Here is a 12,500-nt window from a genome sequence, read left to right on the forward strand (position 1 = left end):
TCACAGATCACCCCAAATCGAGATATTAGGGCTAAGAAGAGATAAAAGTGAAAGAAAAAAATTGTGGCTCTACTTTCCTGCACGCTCCATTGATAGTATATAGGAGGGGGAAACTCTAGCTTATAGATGGTTGGACCTCTGGAATTTTGGAGATAAAGAGAAAAGTCTCCGCGCTTTCTTCTTGTGACTCAATAACGGCTGTGTCTCAAACAGAAAGAAAGAATTGTATTGTTCCCAAAGTAGTTTGAAATTATTTTTTCCTTATCCCATATAAAAGAAACCATATTGTTATCTCCCTTTAGTTAGAAAAAGGTACAGGGTTCGAATATCAGTAAAAAAGACCTTTTGTCGTATGCTCCCGATTTATAATTTCAGAGATTCTCCATTCTTTTGTGATATAAAAATTGTTTCACTTTCCCTGACAAAATATGTACGAGTATCTTCTAAGTGTTATAATCCTAGTGTTGATTTAACAGTAAACTAAAATGGTTCTTACCAACGTACAAGTGTTTCCCCATCTCACTAAAAAGGGAAGAAAAACACTTAAATCAAGGAGAAAGAATAATGATTACTATTGCAATAACGTTGATTGGTATTCAATGAATATTTGAATCTCCCTTCTTGAATTATGTCTTCTAATGCTGCTAGAAAACTTAAAGTTGCTCATAAAGCTTCAATAATAGGCTCCAGTTATTATGCATAATTCAAAGCGCTTTCGTCTTTACTAAGACATTGTAAAGGAACAAATGCCGTAGCACTAGTGATCCACTGGTTTGTCTGGTAAATTAATAATGAAGCCCACGTTAGCAAGCTTAGTCCAGTCGCTTTCAGCAATAAGATTCTTCAGCTTGAAATGAAGCTTCCTTTCAAGACGGTTGCAGCACTTCCTCAATTTCCCGTAGCAATAATCCAGCATCCGATTCTTCCAATCCACAGGAACCGTCTGATTAAAGCCATACCGTCTGCTTCTAAGGGTACGGAACGCGTCACCTACTTCCACTTTTGTGATGTCGATGTGTTTCTGAAGTATGATGCGTTGAAACTCGTCGAAAGGTCGTTCTGCAAGACAAAGAATTCTCACTGGTAAAATCGACTTGGGCATCACTTGCTTGTTCATACACTTCCGTAGAAAGTCACGAATAGAACAAGGCTCGAAAAATTCACAGAGAAGGCGTATAAGTTGCGTGTGGTTTCCATTATGCTTGAAATATCACAGTAGATGCACGTGACTTCATTAAAAAAGCGAATATCACAAGAAAATGATTGGGAGAAATCCAAGCGCTTTCGTCTTTGCTAAGAAATTGTCTTGGTAAAGACGAAAGCGCTTGGATTTCTGCATATAATTTTCCTGTGGTATTCGCTTATATACACACACACGCACATACACAAACAAACAAACACACACACACATTCATATACATTAATATATATATATATATTATATATATATATATATGTATATAAATGTGTGTGTGTGTTTGTTTGTTTGTGTATGTGCGTGTGTGTGTGTATATAAGCGAATACCACAGGAAAATTATATGCAGAAATCCAAGCGCTTTCGTCTTTACCAAGACAATTTCTTAGCAAAGACGAAAGCGCTTGGATTTCTCCCAATCATTTTCTTGTGATATTCGCTTATACTATTATTATATATATATATATATATATATATATATATATATATCATATATATATAATATATATATATAATAGTATCGTATGCATCAACCTACCATAAAGGTCTACCTTAAGATTTTTAGGTAAAATTTCCGAGTTAGGCTTATACCTGCTATATAGTCGATCTTAAAACGTACGGTAGGCTACCAGTCGGCCAAGACTTAGGCCTAAATGAAGTTGGACTACAGCATACGATAACCTATGTTAAAACTACACGATAAGGTCACACCACTTACAGTAAGACACTATTCCTGATATCTTTCTATTTGTGTAGTATAGAGAACTAATTATAACACATATCACTAAACTCATTATTTATATCATTTCCATTTTCATTCATTGTCATCATAGTGCTGAATGACACTGTGGGTTCCAGTGCTTGGCTTTATACCTAAATCACATATCCCATTCTATATCACTAAGTATATTTTACCGGTATAACAAACATAATATTCGTCTGGTCTGCTTTTAAACACATTCAAGTCCAAATCAACTAATCCAGGAATTTTTTTATAGATAATACTGCTATGTTCCATACACTATTGTGAAACACAGTAGCCCTCTTTCTCCAATTGCATCAACGACGTAAACAAACACCCAATGACCAGTGCTGGATTTTGACATAAATTTGTATGCTAAAGTGGGAAGGGCGGCACACTACAAACGATGGTAAACAAGGGTATCAGTTTTTGCGACACCTAATACCCATAAAAATGTATTACTGTTTTAGTATTTCATATTATTCTCTGTTTAACATGCTGACTATGTTTACCAAATATGTTTTAGTGGGATATATTTGTGGCATCATGCCGGAGGTAGGTAAGAGGTGTCCAGTAATCGTTATGTGTTCCGTCCCACTCGTGGTAACAGTTTGCAATTTATCCTTAATTTTGAAAGTGTATTTTTCAGGCTTAAAAAGTAGACCCGTACGCCACTCTTTACGGTATACACGTGTGTGTGTGTGTGTGTGTCTGTGTGTGTGTGAGAGAGAGTACATAATCCAATTCAGGGAAAAACACAAAACATATAGAAACATGATGCATTCTCTCTTGACTGGACAGAAGACTCTTCAGCGATGTCAGGCCATCTTACACACACTGCACTATGCCCTTCCATCTTTCATGCAACCTTGTGATTCTTCACAATAACTCGGTAATCCTATCTTCCCAGCACTCTGTAGGTTTTCATTTTTTTGTGGTCCTAACACTACTAAATTATACACCCTTCTCACCATCTTGTCTTTTTCTTCAACAGATCCATTTTTTTTTTCTCCCCTTAGCTTCAATCTTGTTCAGACACAAACTATTTGGCTCACAGTTTTCTTTTCCCACAAATTTGTCTGACCTCTCATTTCACTCCGATATATCTCAAACTCACTTTCCCATCAAACTAGCCACTCATGTAAACATCTGTACCATAGACTACAGACAGTTCTTAACAGGGAAAGGGAGAAGGCAAGTAATCCGAGTTTAGTAGATGGAAGACTGCGAAGTTCATGGCATAAGGGAGAAAAGAGAGAGATACTGATGTTCATCTGTCAGATAAACTATGCATTTTCATCAACCATACATGGTATTTTTCAATAATGTTTCATTTTTGTTATTCTAGTTAAGTGAAAGTAAATGGACTATATCTAGTTAAGTCCTGTATACAGAATAGATTTTAGATGTGAAATTCTCTGACAAACAATTCCAGTACAAGATGATGCTCAATTCAAAGAGAAAGGTGTCCAAGACTGTGAAAGATGGCTGTTGATCAAACAATGGGAGATTATGCGTGAAAATGATCTTCTTCATAAGATCAACAACTTCTCTAGATCTTACTTTTCCAGACTGTTAGCGGCTGTACTTGGCAAAGCAAGAGTTGTGTTTAAAAATTCTTTTTACCCCCAAAAATGTCAGCATGGAAAAAAAAATACCTGTTTCTTATTTTTCTTTCGTTTGTCTTTTGTTTTGCCACATCATTGTTGCTCTAGTTCGCTAATCATATAGAGTAAATTTAACTTTCTCACTCACACACACACACACACACACACACACACACACACACACACACACACACACACACATACACACTTTATTGGGTAATCCTCTTTTCATTGCCATAATCTATTGTTTTCACAGCTTGCCTTTAAAAATTTTAGCCTGTTGTGGATGTTTTAATTAGCGGTCAATATATCCCCTTATGTGATCTCCATTGTTTATCTTTTTACTTCTGTTTATGAGGTCAGAATTTCCTTTCCCCACTTCATGATAATCATTAAAAAGGACATTATCTCGGGGAGTCATTCTTTTCTTTATTACCATTCGTGCAATTCCCCCCCCCCCCCCCCCCAACCCCCCGCCTTCAATGGAAATTTTAAAGAAACAATATACAATACAATACAAAAAAATGCGCCAAACTCGGCATTACAAAACTGTAAGTTACGGGCCCTGAACGACTTTCCACGGAAATCTCTCTCTCTCTCTCTCTCTCTCTCTCTCTCTCTCTCTCTCTCTCTCCTCTCTCTCTCCTTTTAACCTACGTTAACGTTGTACATTATTAGAAAAATTCTGGTCTCGTCAGCAATGAGATATATATCTATTATGAATTACGAAATAAATGCTGCCATGGAATAACTCCTTTAACGCAAGTCTTCTGAGTTAAGTATAGAAAAAATAAAACAGATAAACAGAGACTTTGGAACAAAATCCACAAAATAATAAATAGGTGTTCTATCTCATCTTTTTGCATATTCTGTCACTTGTTAGGTTACAATATTGTCATTCAGGCACATAGCTTGAGTCATATTTCAAAGCAAAAAATGAAATATGAGACTAATGAGTCAAAGTCGGTTCTACGAAAGGTTTTACGTTAATCGTCCGTTTTTTATATATCAAACTCGTTAATGAGACAAAAGATCTAAAAACGCTGCTTTTAATACGACGTCCTTATTTAAATCACTTTTCATTCATGGTATTACGCACCGGAAGTTACCAATAATTATTGGTAACTTCATCAAAAGCTGAATAATTGTTCTTGTCTACTTTATCGCTCGCTTTAAATTTATGATTCTCTTTTATCTGAGTCTTCGATTTCAAAAGCCACCATTACCCCAATTACATGTGATTAACTGGTCATAATAAGTATCTGGTTTTCATACAAATTGAAAATTGTTGTTAATGACACCTTTTCCTAAACGTACGATGTGGTAATGAAGGCTAATGCACGAATACGAAAACTTAAAATTACATATTTCATTTCCATAAAAACATTCATTCACAAGGGCTCCTGGTTATTAGACTCGATTTATTTTCTTGGAATGGAAAGAGCTAAGTATTTCGTACTTTTTATGGAAGGGGGAAGAATTTTGAGATTGATGTGTAATCAGCAAGTGAAGAAGAGCTAGCCAGTATGAAGCCGATTGTTCAGTTAAACAGTATGTACTAAAACACACACTCTCTCTCTCTCTCTCTTCTCTCTCTCTCTCTCTCTCTCTCTCTCTCTCTCTCTTATAATCACTCCCGCTGACAACTGTCATTTCTTATGTAATCATGTCAAAAGCGTATTGCCTGTGACCTTTGTCTGCTCGCAAGAAATAATACGGGTTCGGGAAATTAAATAAGTATGTCATTCCAAAACTCATGGAAATATGCATCACGAAATTATATATCTAGGAGAAGAACTGATAACACGTTTCTTTTATTCAGAAAACGTGTTGCTACTCAAATATTCAAGTGGTAAAAATCCATATTAAATCCCCTGAAATGATTCAACCACGACCTTTCATAAAACCTTTCTCGGCGAATAAATGAAATTTTCCACTCAAATACGTTCAGCAAAACAAATGAAATCTTCAGCACTAGATACATCTATCCGAGCAAACTAAAAGGTTAGCAGTGCAGCATACTATAGTCACTGGAATGGCCGTACGTAGCTATTATGTCAACTTACTCCATGATAAAGACAAGAAAATATTTATTTGTTGTGACTAAAACTTTTCCTCCCAAGAAGAACTTCTTTACAGAAACCTATGGCTGGAGGCTTTACTGAAATATCACTTAAGTACCGCTAGGCCCGTCACGAGGTTTGATGCCTGTCTCATCAAATTATAGATCAACATGTTGATCTGTAACTTAGTCCATCTATGTCCACTGAGAGGATTAAAATACACGCAGTGAAAATATATTTTACTAACAACGAAGCCGATTTTGGTTGTCAAATAACTCTGAAATCCGTGGACAGTTCAGCTACATTTTCAAAATCAAACAGTTCAAACACTTATGCCAGTAAATAGTATTCGTTCAAAACATTTTTTTTCTACTCTACACGCGAAGTGCAGTTAAAGATATCTGTTTTCGTTGAAGAGTTGTATTAAGTTCCTCCAAACCGTAACTCCGACCCTTTGAGTTCAATATTTCTGAGCTTGCGAGCGCTAATGTTTTCATATAAAAATGAAATTATCAAATTTTTATTTTAGTGAAATTTGGACATTCATTGTCTTCATCAAGTAATCCAAGAATTCACAGTTACAAAGATTATCCATAGTCCTCCATCAATGTCCTAAAGCCTGTAAAAGGAAAGTGTACGTCTAATTTATGTATAATTTCTCCATTACGAGAATTTGATATAATAATCTTGTGGTTAATAATTTAACAATGAACTGCTGGTAGATAAGCCCAAAATGAAGGTTACAATATCAGGAATTTTATCATCTTAGCATCGGCGTTTTTTAGTTTCCGCCTAAATTAAATTTCCGTTATTATCTCAAAGATGCTTTGGAATAACTAACAACAACGCTTGATTCATCATGTGAAGCAAGAAAGATTGATTATGGACGTTTTTACTGCATTGTTTTGAAGCGTTGGGGGAGATTTTCTTCAAAATGGTATTAATATCATTAGAGTTTCCCGGTACATGGCCTTCCCCATTGAATGTGCGTAGTTTATATAAATAAGCCAAAAGGAATAAAACTGTTCGTTACCATGGTTACAATGGTTATGTGCATACAATTAAGAGTGAGGTACATTCCCAGTGATCAACATATGAACTTTTTGCTATTGTATTCTTCCTCTATTTGACCTCTCTCGCTTTATTTTTCTGTTAGTTGAATACTAAATCCCTTCAAAACGGAACTGTCACTTTTTACCAATTACCTGTGTTCTCCGGCAGGTCAATTACGAAAGTTAAAGAAACCCTCACCTGTGGTTATAATAATGTATCTGAATGTTAGGAGCAGGAACACATATGATCTCCCTATGATCAGTCTTGATGGCCCAACTTAGCCCCGTTGTTAATGATGTTGTAATATTGTAATTCTTTTAATTGTAACTAGCATAATTCGGATGATCAGCAGAGTGGTAAAATAAACTCCCTGCACAAGATTTTTGAGATAGAATGACCCATTGTAAATTGTTGTATCTTATGCATCATACGTTTAATATTAAGATGTCTAGCAAAGGAGAACGCTTAAGTAAGTTGCATACTTGGACTCACTTTGATTCTGACCATGCATAATGACCGTAATTGAGAATTAGTAGTTCTGATCGGAAGTGTAGTACCTGTCATGCATTCCTAGTCTTTGAACTAGACCTTTCATTTTGTATTCATGGGAGGCATAATTGTAACTGCTGCATGTACTAAAGTCAGTTCCAATTCAGTGGTTCTTTAGACAACTCTTCGTGCAAGACATTTTCATGTTGCATGGATGTTAAATGTACAGTAGTTATATATGTAGCCAATCCATGCTGTAAACTATATTGTTCAAAAATGCTTAGGTGAGTCATATAGAGGGATCCCATTCATCTTGTCATTTTGAAATAATAGTCGTTCTTGTGGTATTCTCAGGTAAATATAGCTCTAGTCGTTGTTCATGCGTGATTTATTTTATTTCAGTTTCTATTTGTATTTTGATCTAGTATGTCATTTTGTTGTTGTTTCTCTCTACATTATTTTATTGTGTTAAATTTTCATGTTTTTTTATTTCCTAAATATAATGTTAAGTGTAGAACCTCAATGTTAACTATCTCACCTCTTGCAAGGATGCCAGAACTACAACCTGGACTGTTTGTGCAGCAACACTGCTATATTTATATAATCCAATCAAAAGATTTCACAGGTATCACTTCGTCCTCCATTATCACTTTAATGGGCCTGTGGTGGCTGTGAATGTTTACCCCAGATTTGTGTATGGAATCATTGTCCAAAATGTAATGCATTCCCCTCAATTCCTAAGGAGTCAGTTATAAAAATGTCTTGTTTAATTTTTCCAGATCCTATTGTAGCACCATCTGTCTCGTTGACACTACATGTCGCCTTGGGGTGATGAGGGTCAGCTTTTCCTTGAATCTCCTTGAACCTAGGGAAATGGTTCCTCTCTCCAACAGGATGATGCTCTCACTGATATCCAGCAACAACTCATGCACCTTATCAGGACATGTTGCCTCATACCTTCTTTGTGTCCATAATTCCTCCACTCGTAGGGCTACTTGGGGGAACCCTTCCTCCTTTGCCCAATTTGGAGAAGGTGTCCCTTTACTCGAGCTGAGCTCACCGAGGGCCGTTGGCACCGTCCACCGGCCAGCCTGGGGGTGTGGTTAGACAGGCAAAACACCGTTTGCCACCTTCTCGGGGGGAACTGTACATAGATATAGAGAGGAGAGATTGGACAACTGCGAAGACCAGCGGCAAAAAAGCCACCTCTCGTAGCCAATTACAGGAACAAGTTCACAAAAGAACAGGGATCACATTTCACAGATAAGAGACCTATTTTCATTCATGAGAATCTTTATGACTACTGAAATAACCTCAAGTAAACGTGGGTTAGATAGCAGTCAGCTTCACTCCTGTTTGTATATCTAATAAAATACGCAATGAATGTTGTAATAAGCTTTTTTATTAAAGCAGGTGTGTTGTTTATCAGTGGTATGTGCCTACAGCTCGTAAAATATTATTCCGAATGACTAATTTTAATGAATAAAAGTGGTTCAGTGTGCTGAAATCTACCTGAAAAATCACTGGCATGTAGGGTTACCATCAGTCCATGCAACCATTGTTATGCCTGACTGTGTTTCCTAGATCCAGGCCAGCTGCAGTTTTAAGTGTTAATGCAATGTAATGGTAGTGTTAGGGTAAAATACCGAATGGCCGGCCTTTACCGTAGCGTGACTTCCTTCCCGAAAAAGTACTTTAACATGACCTGTAACCCAGGATAGACATTTGTCAAGAGCCAGCGTCCACCGAAGCAATAACTTAAGACCTCTAATTTCCTCTCGAAGTAAGTATTTTCTCTCAAGTCACAAATTAATGATGTAATTTCCGATTTTCGTGAAGGTGGTCGTGCTATGTTAGAGGTGGCCACCAGGTGGCCATTCGGTATTTCCCCTTATTTAGAGTACATGTTATCAATAAGTTCTCAAACCTGGTATGGAGAGCATTCTGCTGAATTTTAACGGTAATCAGTTCTTCCTCTAGAGTAAAGCAGGACTGTAAATTTATGGTGGAAAGAAAGGCACATAACGTAGACAAATTGGTCAACTATATTGCTCAAATGTATACAAACTACTATGAGATTCAGGGCTTCTGTAACACGGTTTTTTGGCAATAACTTTTTATCTATGCATTTCATAGATATAACGCTTATTCAGAATACACATTATATCTACACATAAATTTTGACTGTATTCTGCATTACGTAGGTTGAATAAATTTGGTACTTATAATGTAAAAGTGACTCTTTTTGAAGACGGGCCAACTTACTCAGAAATAAGGTTTCGAACGCACTCGTTACGGAACTTATGACAGCATTTCTTCCCTCTTTCTCGATGGATGATTGGCTATACGTAACGAAGACTATACCTCTGGCAACAATGACAAAAATTTAAATACAAGCAAAGCAGTACACCTTTATGAACTCTGAATCCTCTCCACTGATAATTGTCATAATGAGCAAACAAACAAAATATGTTAATAAATACAAAAACACTTCGATTATTAGTCTAACTCCCAGTAGTCATAAAGATTCATGAGAATCTTTATGACTACTGAAATAACCTCAAGTAAACGTGGGTTAGATAGCAGTCAGCTTCACTCCTGTTTGTATATCTAATAAAATACGCAATGAATGTTGTAATAAGCTTTTTTATTAAAGCAGGTGTGTTGTTTATCAGTGGTATGTGCCTACAGCTCGTAAAATATTATTTCGAATGACTAATTTTAATGAATAAAAGTGGTTCAGTGTGCTGAAATCTACCTGAAAAATCACTGGCATGTAGGATTACCATCAGTCCATGCAACCATTGTTATGCCTGACTGTGTTTCCTAGATCCAGGCCAGCTGCAGTTTTAAGTGTTAATGCAATGTAATGGTAGTGTTAGGGTAAAATACCGAATGGCCAGCCTTTACCGTAGCGTGACCTCCTTCCCGAAAAAGTACTTTAACATGACCTGTAACCCAGGATAGACATTTGTCAAGAGCCAGCGTCCACCGAAGCAATAACTTAAGACCTCTAATTTCCTCTCGAAGTAAGTATTTTCTCTCAAGTCACAAATTAATGATGTAATTTCCGATTTTCGTGAAGGTGGTCGTGCTATGTTAGAGGTGGCCACCAGGTGGCCATTCGGTATTTCCCCTTATTTAGAGTACATGTTATCAATAAGTTCTCAAACCTGGTATGGAGAGCATTCTGCTGAATTTTAACGGTAATCAGTTCTTCCTCTAGAGTAAAGCAGGACTGTAAATTTATGGTGGAAAGAAAGGCACATAACGTAGACAAATTGGTCAACTATATTGCTCAAATGTATACAAACTACTATGAGATTCAGGGCTTCTGTAACACGGTTTTTTGGCAATAACTTTTTATCTATGCATTTCATAGATATAACGCTTATTCAGAATACACATTATATCTACACATAAATTTTGACTGTATTCTGCATTACGTAGGTTGAATAAATTTGGTACTTATAATGTAAAAGTGACTCTTTTTGAAGACGGGCCAACTTACTCAGAAATAAGGTTTCGAACGCACTCGTTACGTAACTTATGACAGCATTTCTTCCCTCTTTCTCGATGGATGATTGGCTATACGTAACGAAGACTATACCTCTGGCAACAATGACAAAAATTTAAATACAAGCAAAGCAGTACACCTTTATGAACTCTGAATCCTCTCCACTGATAATTGTCATAATGAGCAAACAAACAAAATATGTTAATAAATACAAAAACACTTCGATTATTAGTCTAACTCCCAAAATAAGTGTCCTAAGAAATTATAATCTACTTTATAGGTCACAATCAGATTGACAAGATGTAAGGAATAGTTGGTAATTTTCAAAGACATAGTAGACAAGCTTGATTTGATAATTGCTGTATCCAAGTCAAGCAATTTTTTTATTTATCGCTATCTCCTATTTACTAAAAAAAAAAAAAAAAAAAAAAATAGACGTACCGTATTTTTGGGCTTTTAAAACCCTTCACCAATAATTATCGTCAGAAATGATGACTTCATGAGGCTCCACCACTTTGGCCTCGTTATAATTCACGATAACGATGAAGGCTATCATGGACATTGTTGTATTAGAAAATCTAACTTCTGGCTATAAAAACTCATTTCTCGAGCTCTTGTAAGAAGTGCTAAATGATCCTCAGGGATCCCAGCAGTTGGCCTAAACGTTTAATTCATTGTATTGCTGCTATTACTGATTTTGCGGAGGCTACTGCTACAGTAGTATTACTACGCTAGCACAGATACCCCACCCACATCTATGTATCGTTCCGCCATTCATAAAGTCTTTATATCCAACATGGTCGTACAGACTAAAGAAGAAGAAGAAAAATTATATCGGATGATCCGTTGGTCTGCTGGAGATTTTAGCACATATAAGCTTGTATTTACTTTGGATAAAAATCTTATTTTAACAAAAATAGTTATATAAAGACTGTTTACATACAATCTCTCTCTTTCTCTCTCTCTCTTGGTGGCATAGTGAATAGTAAATGGAAATGTTCAAAATCCTGAATGACATTACAAGTATTTATAATCACGTTACGCTAAATGCAAATCAGACCATAAACATTGGATTTAAACTAGAAACTGAATAATTACCTATTCAGGCTATAGTAAGTATGGCCACGGGCTTTCTCTTGACTGTATAAAGTTGCAAGTCGTAGGACAAATGCAGTTTTGCAACCATGGGGACATTCCAAATCCTGTTAGCCATTCTTGACTACTATGGGTTTCAGAGCCGATGGAATAAGGTGAATGGGTTTCTGTTTGGTGGATGGGCGGGGTAACATTTCGTAAAACGATGTTTACCTTGCTTACGGAATGAATGTTTTTCGACTCTTGGCTCGCAATCATTGGCCATGGCGTCGTCTAGATCATTTTTACTCTATAAAAATAAAACTATCAGGTTTAGGTTATTGATAATGCTCACAAAATTTGTGCGTAGTTGTAAAATATACATATGTAAACTTTCAGCTACATCCGATGGTTTGATAAGGAGCAAAATAAAAAAAACCGTGTTACAGAGGCCCTGAATTTCATAGTAGTACATGAGAGAGAATTAACATTTTTATTTCTACATGCAGTACACATTGTCATTGGTAAATGCTGCCAAGATAATTTACCATTCATTAAAGACTGCTGAGAAAATAACCATAATGTAGATGCCATATCTACAAAACTTTATGGCTTAGCCGTAGGAGAAATATACCACCAAAGTTAAATATTTTTACTTCTGCATGCAGTATATAATTTCTATATGGTAAATAGTGTATAAATCAAGTGACAGTCTTAGCGGATCTCCGAGAAAACACGTTTTTAAGAGTACAGGGTTTCC

Source organism: Macrobrachium nipponense, chromosome 9, assembly GCF_015104395.2.
Source record: "Macrobrachium nipponense isolate FS-2020 chromosome 9, ASM1510439v2, whole genome shotgun sequence".
Classification (NCBI taxonomy): Eukaryota; Metazoa; Arthropoda; class Malacostraca; order Decapoda; family Palaemonidae; genus Macrobrachium; species Macrobrachium nipponense.